This window comes from Schistocerca cancellata, chromosome 6, assembly GCF_023864275.1.
Source record: "Schistocerca cancellata isolate TAMUIC-IGC-003103 chromosome 6, iqSchCanc2.1, whole genome shotgun sequence".
Lineage (NCBI taxonomy): Eukaryota > Metazoa > Arthropoda > Insecta > Orthoptera > Acrididae > Schistocerca > Schistocerca cancellata.
Window position 1 is genome coordinate 559,990,268 of NC_064631.1, and position 19,310 is coordinate 560,009,577.

At 42.5% G+C, this 19,310-nt stretch overlaps 1 protein-coding gene and 1 non-coding gene across 2 annotated transcripts in view; one reads left to right on the top strand and one right to left on the bottom strand.

The window, feature by feature from the left end:
- LOC126088425 (uncharacterized) overlaps window positions 1-19,310 on the top strand; it is a 188,860-nt gene that overhangs the window by 9,225 nt on the left and 160,325 nt on the right. The window lies entirely within an intron of this gene.
- Trnas-cga (transfer RNA serine (anticodon CGA)) lies at window positions 3,959-4,033 on the bottom strand. Its single transcript has one exon. It is a non-coding gene; the product is annotated as a tRNA-Ser (tRNA).

Here is a 19,310-nt window from a genome sequence, read left to right on the forward strand (position 1 = left end):
AACAGAGCTTGGATGGCGTGTACAGGTACAGCTGCCCATGCAGCTTCAACACGATACCACAGTTCATCAAGAGTAGTGACTGGCGTATTGTGACGAGCCAGTTGTTCGGCCACCATTGACCAGACGTTTTCATTTGGTGAGAGATCTGGAGAATATGATGGCCAGGGCAGCAGTCGAACATTTTCTGTAACCAGAAAGGCCCGCACAGGACCTGCAACATGCGGTCGTGCATTATCCTGTTGAAATGTAGGGTTTCGCAGGGACCGAATGAGGGGTAGAGCCACGGGTCGTAACACATCTGAAATATAACGTCCATTGATCAAAGTGGCGTCAATGCGAACAAGAGGTGACCTAGACGTGTAGCCAATGGCACCCCATACCATCACGCCAAGTGATACGCCAGTGTGGCGATGACGAATTCACTCTTCCAATGTGCGTTCACCGCGATGCCGCCAAACACGGTTGCGACCATCATGATGCTGTAAACAGAACCTGAAATCATCCGAAAAAATGACGTTTTGCTATTCGTGGACCCAGGTTCGTCGTTGAGTACACCATCGCAGGCGCTCCTGTCTGTGATGCAGCGTCAAGGGTAACCGCAGCCATGGTCTCCGAGCTGATAGTCCATGCTGCTGCAAATGTCATCTAACTGTTCGTGCAAATGGTTGTTGTCTTGCAAACGTCCCCATCTGTTGACTCAGGGATCCGTTACAGCCATGCGGATAAGATGCCTGTCATCTCGACTGCTAGTGATACGAGGCCGTTGGGATCCAGCACGGCGTTCCGTATTACCCTCCTGAACTCAGCGATTCCATATTCTGCTAACAGTCATTGGATCTCGACTAACGCGAGCATTAATGTCGCGATACGATAAACCGCAATCACGATAGGCTACAATCTGACCTTTATCAAAGTCGGAAACGTGATGGTACGCATTTCTCCTCCTTGCACGAGGCATCACAACAACGTTTCACCAGGCAACGCCGGTCAACTGCTGTTTCTGTATGAGAAATCGGTTGGAAACTTTCCTCATGTCAGCGCGTTGTAGGTGTCGCCACCGGCGCCAACCTTGGGTGAGTGCTCTGAAAAGGTAATGATTTGCATATCACAGCATCTTCTTCCTGTCGGTTAAATTTCGCGTCTGTAGCACGTCATCTTCGTGGTGTAGCAATTTTTATGGCCAGTAGTGTAATATTTCACAGAGCCTTTTTCTCCATCTGCCTCTGCAGGCTATTCGTAAATGCGGTATAATTATTACGACCCATCTCTCTTGATGGATGATCAGACTATCCGTAACAGATGCTGCAAGACTTGTGAAACTGGGGAAACGTAGGTCCGCGGTGCGTGCAACCCAGCGAGCACCTGCGGTCAGCGTTCGACCAGGTTGTTCCCTCACCCGTCGGGCTGAGGAGCTGTTGAGCGGCGTACACGATAACCTGGAGTGGCTGCACGAAAAGTTTGTAGTTTCGTCTAATGACTGTTTTCCTGTACTACCAAAACACTTGGATGTCATGTGACCAATCATGAAAATACAGGAAGCACATGTATGCCCATGGGGTGGGCGAAGAATATGGGAAGGTAATGTCGCAGCCTATTTTGTATTTGCTCATTTGCGAAAATTATTTACAAAAACCAGGATATGCAGAGAGCTATTTGGCAGCTTTCAGGACAGTTAATTTAATTAAACTTGTTATAGTGCACCTTAAACGTAGTTACCGTTTTCACCTCTAATGTCACATAAAAAGTTTAGTACTAGGTATGTTCAAGATATTCCGGAACATACGTAATTTCCGGCCGGCGTGACCGAGCGGTTCTAGGCGCTTCAGTATGGAACCGCGCGGCCGCTACCGTCGCAGGTTCGAGTCCTGCCTCGGGCATGGATGTGTGTGATGTCCTTAGGTTAGTTAGGTTTAAGTAGTTCTAATTTCTAGGGGACTGATGACCTCAGATTTTAAGTCCCATAGTGCTCAGAGCCATTTGAACATTCATAATTTCGCGCCAATGGTGTGCTGGAGCTAAATGCAGTTGGCACCCCTGCACATACATGTGTTTAATATGTAACTGCTTGAAGTTTCGTTGTTGTGGCACTTAGTTATTGTATTGAGTAGACCGTTGTATCGCACAGTTTGCGAATTTCGAGATAGCAGAGTTAGAGGAGCAACGCCTCCGCATAAAGTTTGCGTGAAAGTCAAGAAAACCTTTACAGAGACACGCCAAATGATGCAGGAGGTCTACAGTGGTTCTCGGTGTTACCAATGCTTCACACGGTCTAAAAATGGCCGGACCGAAGTTAAAGGTGACCCTCGTTCAGGACGCCCTTCGACGTCCACCGACGTCGCTCACGCTAGGAGCTTCAACGAAATTGTGCATGCCAGTCGGAGACTGAAGATCCAAGAGATTGCAGAAAATGTAACATTTCAGTTGGATCACGTCATGAAATCCTGACACCTTCGCCTCGCAATCTGTAAAGAGCTGCCGAGCGGTTAAAGGCGCTACAGTGTGGAACCGCACGACCGCTACGGTCGCAGGTTCGAATGCTGCCTCGGGAATGGATGTGTGTGATGTCCTTAGGTTAGTTAGGTTTAAGTAGTTCTAAGTTCTAGGGGATTTATGACCACAGCAGTTGAGTCCCATAGTGCTCAGAGCCATTTGAACCATTTTTTTTGTAAAGAGCTTTTGGATCGCACAAATGAGAGAGAGATGTTCCTTAAGAGAATCCTAACTGGTGATGAGATGTGGTTACGATGTTGAGAGCAAGGGTCAGTCTTTAAAATGGCTCGTCAGATCAGGTCAAATTTCAGAACCATGCTGATAGTATTCTTTGAGTTTGAAGGATTAGTTCATCATGAATTCGTGCCACAGGGACAAACTGTTAATCGATGGTACTCTCTGGACGTGTTGCGACGGCTGCGAGAAATTGTGAGAAGGGAACAGCGTGAAGTGTGGCAAGACAATGCATGGCGTCACGATACCTCCCCCTCCCCCCTCCGCATATACATCCTTGTTGGTTCGTGACTATTGCGCAAAAAATGAAATCACTGTGGTGCCTCATCCTACGCACTTTCCACACATGACCCCTGCGGACATTTTTTATTTCCTAAGTAGAAAACCGAGTTGAAAGGTCGAAGATTTGCAATGCTAGACGAGATAAAAGAAAGTTCGCAGACGGCGCTTCGTGCGATCTAGCAAGGGGCGTACCAGCACTGCTTCTGGAAGTGGAAACGGCGTTGGGAGAGGTGTATCAATTGTGGAGGAGAGTATTTCGACGGAGTCCAAGCAGATTAAGTTAAAGGTTAGCGCAGAAAAATTTTGTGGACAAAGTTCCGGAATTTTTTGAACAGGCCTCTTACGTAGAAGATACGATATACGTATATTTAGTGGTATGAAACAAAAACATGCACAATTTAATTATTTAAAAACTACAGGTAAATCTAACGTCAGGGCAGGAGAGTATCACTAAATCTCACCATATCCGACTAAGAAAGGTACAAATTGACAAAATACGCTCACGTAATTAATGGACGTCCCCTAAGCGGAGTAGAGACGAATGAACAATCATTCCGGCAACGATTCGGGTCTGAAATTGAAGAATCTACCGACACAAGCGACTTTGACAGGCGCCAGATTGTTATGACTCCGCGCTTAGGACGGGTATCTCGGAAACGGTAAAACTGATTCTCTGTCCGCTGGCTACTATCGTGAGCATCTATGAAAAGTGGTTGAGAGACGGCAAAACCACTACTAGGTGACAAGGCATCGGACGTCCACGTTTCACCACAACACGTGGGAGGTCGGAGGCTCGCCCTATCCGTAAAGCACCATATTGTAGCTGACCTGATGCCAGACTACAGTGTCGGTGCTGAAACACGCCATCGCCATCGAGAAAGACACTACGCGAAGCGTTTGCGGTGGCTCGCAAAAATGTGCACATTGAAACTTCCTGGCAGATTAAAACTGTGTGCCGGACCGAGACTCGAACTCGGGACCTTTGCCTTTCGCGGGCAAATGCTCTACCAACTGAGCTACCCAAGCACGACTCACGCCCCGTCCTCACAGCTTTAATTCCGCCAGTACCTCGCCTCCTACCTTCCAAACCTCACAGAAGCTCTCCTGGTAGAGCACTTGCCCGCGAAAGGCAAAGGTGCCGAGTTCGAGTCTCGGTCCGGCACACAGTTTTAATCTGCCAGGAAGTTTCAATGTTCACATTATTGCGAGCCACCGCAATCGCTTCGCGTAGTGTCTTTCTCGATGGCGATGGCGTGTTTCAGCACGATAACTGTTACGGATCGAAATTCCAGAATCGAGATACAATGGTTTATAGAGATTGATAGTTTACATCTAAAACTTGATGATTACTCTGCAATTCACTATTAAGTGTTTGGCACAGGGATCATCGAACCACCTTCAAGTCATTTTCCTACCGTTCCGCCCTCTAACAGCGCGCGGGAGAAGGAACATTTATATCTTCCCCTGGCAGCTCTGATTTGTCTTAATTTATTACGATGACCATTCCTTCACAAATAGGATAGCACCACAAAAATATTTTCGCATGCTGAGGAAAAAGTTTGTGACTGAAATAGTGAACCTTCGCCATAAAATTAGCGGGCACCAGCTCCTCTACCACGAAACAACTGCCCGTAATTTACAGGAATAGCGTGTCCTGTGCAAAGACATCTGGTGTCGCTTACTTTTTGAAATGTACCAGATACTTGCGAATCAATGCCACGCGCATTCGCCGTTCGATTGCGTTTCTAAAGCACATCACCATGCTAATAAGCAGGTGGCCATAACGTTTTCGCTCATCAGTGAAGGTAAGATGACGTTAGAAAAGATGCAGCAACAACAGTGATGTGTATTTCTGAATGTGACTCATGGAAACCGTCAGGAAGTCTTTTATACAACAGTGGAAGTTAAGTGACTGGTGACGACACTATTTGAATATTATGTAAACTGTTAATTTGCTAAGAAGAGATACTGAATATTTTTGTTTAGTTTTATGCTCTCTATTTTTAATTTTTGATTTTACTTACTGGGACACAATATATCATTGAAATAATGGATCACGAAATGCAGAAGATGAAATCGAGCTCATACAACCCTCATTTTGTGCTAAGTTTAGCTGTGATATCACTGAGGGTCTTTGTGCTGTATCTTTCGCAGGGGCCTCGAGAAAACATTCACACTCTTGTTATCGGAACGTCCGATAGAGATTACACGCGTCCCATGTTAAAGAAAAGTGCTCTCTTATCTCGCTCTGTTTTGCTTGTGTTGTAACACAGAATACATAGGTCCGATGTATCATACTACTGCCTTCTGTGAGAGGATGTTTCACAACGTTTACTGACCAAAATTAATAAAATGGAGCTTAGGGAATGACTGAGATACAGCAGGATTAGATATAACAGATAAGAAGACCGAACTGCCGCAGATCACGTTAGGCGACCGAACTCGGTAAAGAAGTACAAATACTACATGGCCAGGTTCACAGACCTCTTTACCTACCGGTCAAATGTCAGAAGAAATAGCGATTATATGTCTCTGAACATTATGCAGCTAATCTGTTCTCAACTTCGCTATCGTTATGTGAATGGACAGTAGGTGGTACCCAGAGTGTTCTTAAGTTCCTTAGTGGGCTATTTTTGAATTTTCGAAGAGTCTCGTGGATGATCATCACCACTCGGAATCCGGAAGCAGTTTTGACAAGGGAGTGAGAAGAGATTGAAGTAGAGAGGACGTAAAATGCAGACCACTATAGTAAGGAATGTATTTCTGGAAAAGAGAAATTTGTTAACATCGAATAAAAATTTTGAGTGTTATGAAGACTTTTCTGACAGTGTTTGTACAGAGCGTATCCTTGTACGGAAACAAAGAGTGGTTGATAAGCAGTTGAGACCAGAATAGAATACAAACTTTTGATCTGTGATGATGTAAAAGAATGGATACATAGTATAACTAATCAGGACGTTTTAACGTGTTTGTAAAAAATAAAGTTGAATGTTGTGAACTGTCACTGCACTGAACTGGTTTTCCATTCTTGACGTCGTTTGTGTCTGTGTTGTGATCTCGAATAATACAAGTGGTGTAATTACAGAAAGGCGTATGATAACTGCCTGAAACTGTGTAACTGTATTTGAATTAACATTCTCTAAATTAATTACAAAACGTGAAACTGTGTGTTCAGTAAGCTGCCCTGAGAAATTTTGCTTTGTGCAGTGCAATGGTCAGTGCTACAACGTGTTCTGTCAGAATGCGTGAAATGCAGTTTCAACACACAAAACTAACAGAATAATAATGGTAAATAAAATTACAAATCGAATTTTGAAAGATTAAATAACCAAAATGTTTCTGTTAAAATACTCTGTGATCTTACGTAATCAGACTGACTACATAAAGTTCCAAACACTGAATGATACGCAGGTGAATGTAACACTGTACAGTAGGAATGAGACAGTCTGACTTTACCCGATCTGAGCCGGTATTAATTTTTAAATGCAACGTATGACAGCAATTGATTTAACTGAGACCTGACTGTAATTTCAGACTGGCCCTAAAAAACTTATGCGGCTTACCTGTGGCAACGGAAACTCGGCACTGCTCGAAAGTGATGAACATAAAAATACAGCGCAGCAGCAAATCAGCCAAATAAAAGAAAATCCTTGCACATTGCAATTATCCAAGGACATGCAACTCTGCTAAAGACATTAAACTTCAGCTTTACTTTTGTCCAACTGTGTTCCGCTCAGTGCAGTATGGCGATACACACAGTCAAAAATAAAATTCCTGAGAAGGCATTTACTGAATGATGTAAAAGAGACTATCATTCAAAAACTATGTTTAAATCCTAATACCTTCCTCAATCGTTACCTCCGTCTTTAGAAGAAAAACTTACTTCTCATTACAAATACAGAGCTATTCAAAAAGATGGAACAGATTTCAAACATTTTTTTGCTTCCGAACTACAAAAGATTGAAACACAATTCCAACGTTCCTGGAAAGAGAAAAGTTCAATGTTTATGCATTCATTGTGATCACCATGCGTTACACGACAGATATCAAAACGGTGGTTAATTTCCTGCCACACACTAAACAGCTGGTCTCTCATTATCGAATTCACATTTTCAACAATGCGATGTCGTAGACTTTCAAGAGTGTCAGGTATAGGGGGGGGGGGGGGGGAATAAAAACGCGGTATTTTTACGTAAGCCGACAGATAAAAGTCACAAGTCATGAGGTCTGGAGATCTGCGAGGCGACGGGCGATCAAAATGGTCCTCTTGTCCTCCTCTTTCAGTCCATCGTCGCAGACCTCACAGCTTGTAACTTATCTGTTAGATTACGTAAAAGACCGAGTTCTTAGCCCCCCTATGCCTGATCAGTGCTGCCAACAGTTAAAGTGAGCTTCCCACCAGTTTCAAGTGCAAAAACCACCAGAAAACCACTAACAAAAATGCCCCTACTCTCACAACTGCTAGAATTTCCACTAAAATTTTTAAAATTATTATGAAAGAAAACAAGTGCATTAGTAATTAGTGTCCATTACTATTAAGTAATAAAATATTCACAATCATTAAATGAACATACAAGAAATAAATCAAGAAGTCAAGCTCAGGAACACAAAAAAAGTTCTGTAACAACAGCTAATTATTTAAATGAATTCATCTTCCTCAGATGAATAATTTTTGTCTGTATCATCATCATCATCATCATCATCATCATCATCATCGTCATCATCGTCATTGTCGGTTTCAGATTGACACGATTCTTCGGTACCGATTTGTTTTACAACGTTTATTGGAATTTCATATTCGTTGCAGCATTTTCCTTTCAATCTCAAACCACAGCGTATTCTCAATATAGCAGTTAAGAGATTTAACTTCATTCTATTCCTCTGCTTGTTTTTTTATTACATTCATACTGCTAAATAGTCTGTAAACATCGACATTGGAATAGGTCATTATTAGGAGAGTATTCGCAGAAGTCGCTAATTCGTCAAATTTGGATTCCCTCTGAGCAACTTTGAAGTGCAATACTTCATTCCAAAATTTTGTTGTATACTTGCTATCGTTCCAGTTCAACGAATGAATTCGTCGCCACTGATCATCCACCCTTGCTATAAATTCTACACTTTTATTGAGCTGAGCCATTACATCAAGTATAATTTCTTTCTGGTGATTAAGTGCTTGATCAACACTTAGTCTTGAGATTTTTTCATCAACGTCAAATTTTCTGGTAATCTGTTTTTATTTCTTCAATCAGGCATACTACAAACGTTATGTACCGATTATGTAACATTTCTTCATCTTCCCGTGGTAATTCTTTTTCTCTCAATTCAAGCAACTGCTTACAAAGCGGAATCCCAGAAAACATTTTCGATCGAAGAAATCGCGAATATCTTGAGTAAAAATATTAACTTTATTTGCAGGTAATGTAACTTTGCTGACAAGCACATCTATCAGGTTAGTCAACTCTCCAAAGAGTTTGGTGTGATCTGTATCTTTCGACTTGAACATTTTATTGACTCTGTTTATTTCAATTAATATGATATATAAAAATGAAATATATGCGTAATTAATCTCGTTCGTATACATCGGGTGCAATACTGCGCCATGCGACACCTTTCGCGCACTTTAGTTAAAGAAAAGTGTGTTTTTAGCTCTGACCATTTTGTGCATATACTTGTGACAGCGGATTCTGTTGATAAACACCTTGTGTGGCACGCTTGAACTATTTTTAACGGTTTCTGCCCATCGCTGATGGTTTTGTATAGCTCCTTATAAAGAGATTGTCTAGAAGAGGAGCAACTAAACCAATCATGTCTCTTTAGTAAAAAAACTCGAAATTTCTAGGTAAAAATTATTTTGCAGCAGCTGAAACAGCCAGTTACAAGGAATGGCACAAGCAACGTACTAAAATCAGGTGTGGTACCTTTTCTATCAATTTCGTAAATACTCTCCATTATTTATTGCAACCATTGCAGGGGCATTATCTGTACCAGTGGCTATTAAATTTTCAAGTCTAAAATCTAATTGTTGAAGTATCTTTTTTATAGCAGAGACAATAGCTTCAGCATTACACTCGTGCAGTTCAGTAAGGTCAAGGTATGTAGATACTACTTTTAGTGTAATTTACTGTAATAACCTATAATCAATCCCAAGTATTTGTGTACAGTAATATCAGTAGATTCATCAAGTAATAAGCTAAATAGCTGATCTTTGCAATCTTGTTTTAGAACATCAGTGAAATGCGATACGAACACATTTTTTATAACTGAGGTGCACTTAGTTCCGTGCAAATGAATTTCTTCAATCTTTTTCATGACTGTGATTAATTAGCTCTCGCTAATGATCGACTACACGTATACTAGTATGCATGGCTGTGAATAATGCGAGTCTTACTTCTTCCTTGTTTTTATTCCCAATGCGCTCTGTCTTAAAAGCTAGTTTATGTTGCGCAGTTACAACCTGCAACAATTTACTTAGTCAAACAGTGCTCAGAGTTGTAAAACCGATCAGTGAATGACTAATAAATTTAAAAAAAACGTTGCTTACCTTTTTATTTAGCAGGTGCTTTGTTTGACATACCATCAGACTTCAGATATCCATAGTGACTCCTTAAAACTGTACCTCAAAATTTGCACTTCGCTACCTTGAATAACTTGAAGCCAATATTTCACATGTGGGTCTCGTAGCCAAGAATCCCGAAACTTCCGCTTGTATTGTGGTGTCGGCATAGTTATACATGCATAAAGTCGTGAAATAATACCATACACTGAGAATCACAATTGTATAGTGCACACCACGAACGACGACAGCCGAGTTATTTTTTCCGTGCATCTGACGTGACGCACCCTGCTTGGGCCAACAAGCAAGCGCTCAGTGGTTATTCGAAACGACAGAGAAATAAGTGAAAACCCATAGTTTGAAACCGGTTGCTGCACTCGCTGCACCTGCGCAAGCCGTCTTTGATAGTGAAATGAACTGTATCCAGGTTCTATTAAATACTGTTCATTCTACAGGGAGTCCCCGCATGTAGTCTATAGACTGCAATGGTTCGTTTGATGTCACATTGTAATGCATCAGTGTTGTCTTCGCAGGAAAAGTTAAATACTCTTTAAATCATTTAAAGCAGAAATAGTGTATTTCGAAACATATTGCCGGCCGTAGTGGCCGAGCGGTTCTAGGCGCTACAGTCTGGAACCGTGCGACTGCTACGGTCGCGGGTTCGAATCCTGCCTCGGGCATGGATATGTGTGATGTCCTTAGATTAGTTAGGTTTAAGTAGTTCTAAGCTCTAGGGGACTGATGACCTCAGAAGTTAAGTCCCATAGTGCTCAGAGCCATTTGAACCATTTGCGAAACGTATAAATAGCTTAGTGGTTGAGAGGTCGCATTTTCAGTAACTGAAACTGAATCTACTAAACCACTACAAAATCTACCAGCCACTAGAATCAATATTTCGCCACTAAAAGGAGGATAGAAACCACCAGTTTTAGTGGAAAATCCATCAAGTTGGCAACACTATACCTGACACTCCAGAAAGTCTACGACATCGCATTGTTGAAGCTGTGAATTCGGTGATGAGAGACCAGCTGCATCGTGTGTGGCAGGAAATGAGACACCGCTTTGACATTTATTGTGTAACATATGGTGTTCACATTGAGTGCATAAAAATTTAAACTTTCCTCTTTCCATCTATTGTAGTTTGAAAATAATAAATGTTTGAAATCCGTTCCTTGTTTTTGAGTAGTCCTGTATCACTGTACCATGAAACTAATTACTGAAATGGTAAAGGAGTGATAAATCTATAACTCTTGAGTGCACGCCATGTGAATAAATAACTTTCCTTATTTATGTCTGAACAATGAAAATTGATTAACCCGAATCAATAAAGAAAAATCTCACTAAAACTTTCATTTTTCAAACTCATCATAAATTACACGCAGGCAAACAATGCAGCAGCATTACTTGAAAATCTTTACACTAGTCAAATTAATGTTCACCAGATCATATTTCCAAAATTCCAAAACTGGTTCAAATGGATCTGAGCACTATGGGACTTATCTTCTGAGGTCGTCAGTCCCCTAGAACTTAGAACTACTTAAACCTAACTAACCTAAGGACATCACACACATCCATGCCCGAGGCAGGATTCGAACCTGCGGCCGTAGCGGTCGCGCGGTTCCAGACTGAAGCGCCTAGAACCGCTAGGCCACCCCAGCCGGCTCCAAAATTAAACATCTGTGTACCCTGTCAGCAATATCCAGGTCATTCAGTAGTGTGACCAACACTCAACTCACTTACTTACTTACTTATCACAAAATGCTACAGCAACGATGATGCTACTGGCAAACAAAGATCATAATGCTTGTACTCAGAACATCGTGGGGTAACATATCAACTATTGAAGAGTATTGTTTGGAAAGTATTCGAAGTACAGATATGAGATACGACACATCATTTGAAAATAGAGCTCACATCACTCTCACTGCATAGCAAAAATAAACTAGAAGCATTGCATCGTAATGAATTGATCTGGCGAGAAAGAAATTTGTGGCACTATTTAGCTACAAGAAGGAATCGGCTGACAAGACACATCCTGAACATAAAGGATTAGTCAGTTTGGTGTTGGAAGGAAGTGTGGACGGTAAAAACTGTAGAGGGAGACACAGAGATGGATACAGCTAGCAGTTTCAACTAGTGGTAGATATAGGTTGCAGTAGTTGTTCGGAGATGAAGAGGGATGCGCAGAATAGCCTAGGGTGGAGAATTGCATCAAACAACTTCTCAGACTGAAGACCACAACAAGAAAACTTATTCAGTATTCCCCCTTAAATCAAACTACACTCCTGGAAATTGAAATAAGAACACCGTGAATTCATTGTCCCAGGAAGGGGAAACTTTATTGACACATTCCTGGGGTCAGATACATCACATGATCACACTGACAGAACCACAGGCACATAGACACAGGCAACAGAGCATGCACAACGTCGGCACTAGTACAGTGTATATCCACCTTTCGCAGCAATGCAGGCTGCTATTCTCCCATGGAGACGATCGTAGAGATGCTGGATGTAGTCCTGTGGAACGGCTTGCCATGCCATTTCCACCTGGCGCCTCAGTTGGACCAGCGTTCGTGCTGGACGTGCAGACCGCGTGAGACGACGCTTCATCCAGTCCCAAACATGCTCAATGAGGGACAGATCCGGAGATCTTGCTGGCCAGGGTAGTTGACTTACACCTTCTAGAGCACGTTGGGTGGCACGGGATACATGCGGACGTGCATTGTCCTGTTGGAACAGCAAGTTCCCTTGCCGGTCTAGGAATGGTAGAACGATGGGCTCGATGACGGTTGGGATGTACCGTGCACTATTCAGTGTCCCCTCGACGATCACCAGTGGTGTACGGCCAGTGTAGGAGATCGCTCCCCACACCATGATGCCGGGTGTTGGCCCTGTGTGCCTCGGTCGTATGCAGTCCTGATTGTGGCGCTCACCTGCACGGCGCCAAAAACGCATACGACCATCATTGGCACCAAGGCAGAAGCGACTCTCATCGCTGAAGACGACACGTCTCCATTCGTCCCTCCATTCACGCCTGTCGCGACACCACTGGAGGCGGGCTGCACGATGTTGGGGCGTGAGCGGAAGACGGCCTAACGGTGTGCGGGACCGTAGCCCAGCTTCATGGAGACGGTTGCGAATGGTCGTCGCCGATACCCCAGGAGCAACAGTGTCCCTAATTTGCTGGGAAGTGGCGGTGCGGTCCCCTACGGCACTGCGTAGGATCCTACGGTCTTGGCGTGCATCCGTGCGTCGCTGCGGTCCGGTCCCAGGTCGACGGGCACGTGCACCTTCCGCCGACCACTGGCGACAACATCGATGTACTGTGGAGACCTCACGCCCCACGTGTTGAGCAATTCGGCGGTACGTCCACCCGGCCTCCCGCATGCCCACTATACGCCCTCGCTCAAAGTCCGTCAACTGCACGTACGGTTCACGTCCACGCTGTCGCGGCATGCTACCAGTGTTAAAGACTGCGATGGAGCTCCGTATGCCACGGCAAACTGGCTGACACTGACGGCGGCGGTGCACAAATGCTGCGCAGGTAGCGCCATTCGACGGCCAACACCGCGGTTCCTGCTGTGTCCGCTGTGCCGTGCGTGTGATCATTGCTTGTACAGCCCTCTCGCAGTGTCCGGAGCAAGTATGGTGGGTCTGACACACCGGTGTCAATGTGTTCTTTTTTCCGTTTCCAGGAGTGTAAATAAGAAAGTATCAGCTAAAGAAAGGTTAAACGAAGGTAGTAGAATTGAGTTAGACGACGCTGAGGGAATTAAATTAGAACGTGAGAAGCTGTGTTTTGCACAAGAATTTTTCTATTTGGGCATTAAAATAGCAGACGACTGCACAAATAAAAGAGGAGAGGCCTGTAATGTAGACTGGCAACAGTAAGGAAAGCTTTCTGAAAACGAGAAAGGTTTAACATTGAACACAAATTTCAGAGAAGAGAAATCTTTACTGAAGTTTCCTTGGAAGCTTACATTAACAACACGAATACAATAACACTACCATACCCCTTTATGATGTGGCAGCATGTTCCGTATAGAAAGCGACGGGTTCACCTTGTAGCCGATAAGCTCATATACGAGAGAGTACATTGCCTGCATTGTGTATCTTAGATTGCAAGACAGTTGCAGCAGCTGTTTTAATTTTTTTACCTTACAGATCTGAAGATCGTCCGATATCACCGAAATTTATGAAACCTATGTGGACAATAAAATTTGTTGTACTGCCATTGGTTGTCTTATTTGAAGAAAATACACGAAGTACGTTTTTGGAAAATGCGTAATGACGTAACAGAACACTGATTTCGAATGCACTACACTAACGAGACGCTACTGTCGGCAACATCCACAAGATGAACAAGCGCAGAGCTGGAAGATAAGCACTTAATGCTGGACGTCAACTTTGATCCGCGATGTTAGTGCGTGTGATGTCGTACTTGCGCAGACCTCGTGAGAGCACAACAATGACTATTAATTTAACTTCTTTGTTATTTTTTGGAACTTAGGTTGTGGTGACGTAGTGTTCTGTGCATACCGCGATGTTTTGGCTGCGTTTCACGATGGCAATTTGATTACGCGTTGACAAAGGCAACCAATGTGGTGCAGTGACTAACCTGGAATTCTAACACGACGCGCATATTGGATGTCGATGAGAGGCTTATTTCCTCCACGTTGATGACGCCATGTGTCGAAGTAGACGGGTGTTATCGGCACGTTCAATATTTCCCACATTTCAGTACAGGTTAGCGTAGGTGCTGTAGTGCAACGACGTAAGTTTCTTATAAACGATTTTCTTTTGACATATGACCATGTGCAGACTTTGTCACCTACGTCAGTTACAACCCACTTCAAAATTATTTATATTCTTTTTAAATTGTCTCAGAATGGTTCTTGAACGAAACTGTAAAACATCATTTGAGTCGTATGCGCAGAATTACGTCACTCGGGCCAATTGGTTTGCGTGAACTTTTTCAATTTAGATTTCGTTTGTTTCTCCTCAGAAATTATATTGACACACGTTATCTTGATTTAATCGATATTAGAATCACACATTGTATAAACTTTTGAGATTCAAAGTTGCGATGAACGCTGTCAAAATTCAATAATTCTTGTCAAATATATTATTAATTCATTCACATAATTCTTCATAAATAAATCCTCGGAACACGTATTTCAACTTTAGTAGCATCCACTAGTTTATTATCTTCCTACATACAGACGTGAACCTGAGCCTTGACAAGATAGGACTAACATTTTCAGTAAGATTAAACTTCCTATGATATCATTGTTGTATAAAAAGATTACATATTTTTCATTTATCAATTTTTAGAAGCACGACGCAACAACTCGGTTCCAGGATCTTCTGTTGCTCTTTGGCTGTCGACCCGCGACGTATAGTGGCCAGCAATTTTCTCTCTGGTCCCGGCAGCGAAGATGCTGTCTCCGTTCGTTGCGCCGCCCTCTCCGTACATGAAACATTAAAAAAAAAATACAAAAACTTTAGGCAATTCACAACCATTACAAAATATTACAAAAATACCTAAACAAAAACTAAATTAAACTTATATTCACCTGCAAACTGGGCTGACACTGGTGGATGGGTGACGCTTCAATTTCGTCCCACTACAGTGCACAGCACGTGCATGTATAGAACAATCAGTACAAGAAATTACTTTGAATTTACTAGAAACGGAGCATAAACGGATGTGCATATAACCAAATGGTTCAAATGGCTCTGAGCACTATGGGACTTAACATCTATAGTCATCAGTCCCCTAGGACTTAGAACTACTTAAACCTAACTAACCTAAGGACAGCACACAACACCCAGCCATCACGAGGCAGAGAAAATACCTGACCCCGCCGGGAATCGAACCCGGGAACCCGGGCGTGGGAAGCGAGAACGTTACCGCACGACCACGAGATGCGGGCCGTGCATATAACCCCTTGCCCCATCCTTCCTCACACTGGACTCGCATTCGGAAGGACGACGGTTCAATCCCGCGTCCGGCCATCCTGATTTAGGTTTTCCGTGATTTCCCTAAATCACTCCAGGCAAATGCCGGGATGGTTCCTCTGAAAGGGCACGGCCGACTTCCTTTCCCATCCTTCCCTAATCCGATGAGACCGATGACCACGCTGTCTGGTCTCCTTCCCCAAACCAACCAACCAACCCATCCTGCCTCCCACTCCCTCACTCCCCGTCTCCATATTCCTTGCAATGGTTCACATAATACCTGGATAGTAAGAAACGGAAAGTTGTCCTTCAGTGTCATGGAAGAGGTTTCAAACTGATTGGGGTTGTGTAAAGTGAAAGATGCCACCAGTTTCTCTTCTGGGTCATTGTTGTCTTAATGGCCCAACTCTCGCATTCTGCAACTGGTCAAGTTTCCCCCCATTACACCAGCATATTTAGAAAATTTACCTACGATATTAGATAAGGTTTCTGTAAAGCTCGCTACCACAAAACGTCCTGAGGCAAGTGTTTAATAAAATCGTCCAATTACGATATTGTAGCCTCTTTTGATCCTGAGCTACATCCAGATTATTTCGATTTGGCATCTCTTGTAGTAACGTCTTTAGATATTATCGAGTTCTTTTGGCAATAAACTGCCTATCTTAGAGGCAGATGTATATTCTAACCTGAACTGAAGATGTCGATGATGGCCCGGTTTCAGTCAGGCTTCTGTTCATCGCATGTGAGCAGTATTACCCACGTTTGATACCAGCAGACTTCTCTTGGCTAGGAATGCCCTCTTCTCCTGTGGTAGTCTGCTTCTTGTACCCTCCTTACTTCGACGGTCATGCGTAATTCTGCCTTGAAGAAAGCAGACTTTCTTCCTTTCGTGTGCTTCATGGTGGTCACTTAGACCGATGACCACGCTGTCTGGTCTCCTTCCCCAAACAAACCAACCAACCAACCATGGTGGTCACTTATGATGTTAAGTTTCTTTTTAATTACATTTCTCCTTCTTGCGTAATCCTGTTACTCAATGTATGCATAAAATCTAGGTGATCATTATTTTCTCAAGAGTATTTTACAGGCACGTGTGAATACAATACGTTAATGAATGCAAGCAAAATCTTTAAGCATATCTTTACATCATTCCATATGACTCTGTAATAGTTTAGATTTTAAATTGCTTTTAACTATCGGATAATTTACTTATGCATGCTTCATATGTGGTATTGAAGTTTTGACAAATAGGAGTCCATCTAAGACGTATTTGACGCACAAATCGTTCGCATATAGATAAAGACCTGATAAAAATATGTTTCGCTTAAAATTGTGTTTCATGTCGATTTTGAACATTTGTAGGATTTTAGGAGCACAATACAACATCTTGAGATATCATGACAAAACAATGTGGAGGAACTATGTAAGGCACTAGTCTGAACTTCTCAGAAAACCGAACTGACTTTCCTTTGTTACGCAACGAATGAAACAGATATCGTCTTCGAAAATGAATATTTGTGCTGTGCCGTGATGATTGATTGCAGCTGATAAGAAATTTTCCCCTCCTAGCACCTTACTCAGTCACGTATCAGCCTTATCTCTACAATCGTGTTAACTGGCCCATATTACCGTGATAACAAGCTGTCCATTATGACGAGCAATACCCCACAAAGCTTTAGAAACATTACTTCCTGGTAGCTTCCATGCAAGTGCATCCAGTAAGTGAGATTTGGGAAACCTAATGTAATGGACGTCAGCACACTTTAAAAAGTAACAAGTTCTGTGGTAGCCATTAAACTGTTACAGTTATCTGTCGTTTTCTTGAACCTGGGTGCTGTACTTAGAAAATTACCTAAATGATTTTGTGAAATTTCATTGTGAACTTCAAACAATTTTATATCGCTAAATTTCTTTTTCGAAAGACCTTTCGAATAGCGTAAAAAAGCATGCCATTTTAACAAAAAACTATGGTTTATGCAATGCCTCGGTAGAACCTTTAATCATTAATTTACATATAAGCAACGGATAGGCCCTTGATAATGAAATCATGTTGCCGAAATGGAGTATTGGAAGATATACGTGGCTGAAGCTGAGAAGGTGTCATTTTTTAAATTTCGTAAAACATTCGCAGACTTCAACCAATCCCAAGCAAGAACAACAAATTTTAGTCTACGAGATAGAACTGTTTATGGAAAATTCCGTCATTACGCGGGGGAACATAGACCTTTTAAAAAATAAAATACACATTATTCATGTTCCACAATAAGATTTATTTTGTATCTTGTTCTGAATTTGTTTCCTGCTTTCTAGGCCATCGTCAGACTACGTAAGTCTGATCACCCAGTCCACACACCGCGACAGCTTATAGCTGTAAAAAGAATGTTATTTCCCAAAATAAGCGATTATTTGAAGATTACTCATAAAAAATGAAAAAAATAAAAAACGGTTAACTGCAGTATTTATATCTGACTAAAATTGAAAGTAATGAGTGAGCTAACTTGAGTGTTCGGTTTATAAGTGGTAAGCTATTAAAATGTACCCAGTGTCAAACGGATACCCCAACTCCATTAAGGTGGAGCGGACTGTTTAAGCATTTTCTGAAATGCCACGGTGGTATGGTAATGCTTGTGATTAATTTCTGCACCGGAATGACCCCTAACACAGAACCACCGTTAAGAAACATTACTGTAGTGTGTGTGTAAGGGACTATCTAGCGGTCTAAGGCGCTGCAGTCCTGGACTGTGCGGCTGGTCCCGGTGGAGGTTCGAGTCCTCCCTCGGGCTTGGGCGTGTGTGTTTGTCCTTAGGATAATTTAGGTTAAGTAGTGTGTAAGCTTAGGGACTGATGACCTTTGCAGTTAAGTCCCATACGATTTCACACACATTTGAACATTTTTTTGGATTATGTAAACGCGTGTTAATATTGTCTGATCCTAGTAGCCAAACCTAACAGACAAATTCGTGTTAAAATAAAAACTGACGTCAAATATGTCACCGAAAAACACCAAAATTATCAACTGAACAAGATATATTATGTATTGAAATTACAAAGGTTATTCATTGTGACGATGAATTTATTCCTTAATAACGTGCATGAAGTCTGAGGTTCAACCACTATAAAAAAGAACAGATATATGTTTAAGACACCTATACATCGCTTTCATACGAAGGTCGTTCCGTAAGTCATGGTAACTGTGGTATATCTTGTGATAATGCGACAACATGTGAATTCCGCAATGTGCATTGAACCGGTATGGCAATGTGTATATGAATACCAATGTAAAATGGGGTTCCCGTACAGGAGGCCATGCTAAAGTTGAAATGAAACACATACATTTACACTCTGTGTAAATTTATTTTGCACGAGAACAAATGGAACAAAAATTAATCGAAATCAACTACTGCTCTTCAAAATAGTGCCCCAGTACACACGCGCAGCGTTGCCAATGGTGGGGAAGGCTTTGAGTGCTATTAGCATTACCATCACTGAAATGCTTCGAGGACGTTCGCCCTGTGTGCAAAGCGCCTCCCACGCTATGCTTTCCTCAGTTGCAGCATGAGGTTGAAGTCACATGGACTGAGGTCTGGTGAGTATGGTGTGTGGGCGAGGATCTGTCTTGCAGGCGGCCAACCTCAAAAATGGTTCAAATGGCTCTGAGCACTATGGAACTTAACTTCTGAGGTCGGCAGTCCCCTAGAACTTAGAACTACTTAAACCTAACTAACCTAAGGACATCACACACACCCATGCCCGAGGCAGGATTCGAACCTGCTACCGTAGCGGTCCCG